Source organism: Chrysochloris asiatica, unplaced genomic scaffold (assembly GCF_000296735.1).
Source record: "Chrysochloris asiatica unplaced genomic scaffold, ChrAsi1.0 scaffold01140, whole genome shotgun sequence".
Lineage (NCBI taxonomy): Eukaryota > Metazoa > Chordata > Mammalia > Afrosoricida > Chrysochloridae > Chrysochloris > Chrysochloris asiatica.
In genome coordinates, this window is record NW_006409658.1 from 42,402 (window position 1) to 43,653 (window position 1,252).

Here is a 1,252-nt window from a genome sequence, read left to right on the forward strand (position 1 = left end):
CTGTTTGAAAAATTATAAAAGGAAGGAATGTACCTGAATCCATTTAATAAAGTAAGCATAACCCTGAATTCAAACCAGGAAAAGGCACAGCTAATATAAGTAAACAAACACACAAAAACACAAAAAAATGAAGACCAATATCTATCATAAGCATTGATGCAAAAATTTTCAGTATAAGCCTAGTCAACATAATTCAACACATTTTGAACAAACAATGGATCTTGATCAATTGTGGTTCATACCAGGTATGCAGAGATGGATAAATTATAAAAAAAACATTCAGCACAATTCACCACATAAATAAAACAAAGGAAAAAATTACATGATCATTGCAATTGATACAAATAAGGCATTTGACAAAATCCAACACATATTCCAAAAAGAAAGAAATAGAAGGGACATTCTTCAATATGATTAAAAGGATATATATCTATATAAAGCCAAAGGCCAAAATTAGTCTAAATGTACAGAAACTGAAAAGTTTCTCTTACAAATCTGAACCAGACAAGAATGGCATTTACACTATTCTTATTCAATATTGTTCTAAAAGTCCTAGCCAGAGCAATAAGACAAGAAAGGAAAATTAGAAGTGCTGGGAGTGATTTGAGTGTAGAAAATGGCTTCGCTTCTGTTGCTTGGCACAGCTCCAACAGACAGAGAGATATCATGCAAGTCTGATAGTTCTCAGAAGTCACCTTCTATCTATCCTCTCTTTACGGTAACTTTGAATTTACTTGTAAAAATATATAATATGGCCATATTCACAGCCTTTCACTATGAATTCTACAAACCTTAGGAAAAACTGGCTTAGCAACAATTGCTTTCAGCTTCGGTGGATTGAAATCAAAGGAAATTGTATGTGCCACTCCTGTTCACAGAAAACCTAAGTACAAAGTAACTGCATTTATGAGATCACAAAAGTAGATAACATACTGACCAACAACTGCAACAGAAGATTTAAACCAACACTATCTCTACTCTTTTTCAACAATTTGCTCATAACTTTATTTTTCAAATTACAGAAGGTAAAAGCTCTGGGTTTCTGGATTCTAGATGTTGAGGATATGTGCATATATTTATTGACCTATTTATCAATTATTTTATTCTTTCAATAAAAACATTAATTAAAAAAAAAAGTAGATAACAAACTAAAGTGAAGCTGACCGACCCCTACAGACCTCACCACAATCAATTACCAGCCAGAATTTACAAACCCCCACTCTTACATACAGGCACCTACGTGAATAGGCAG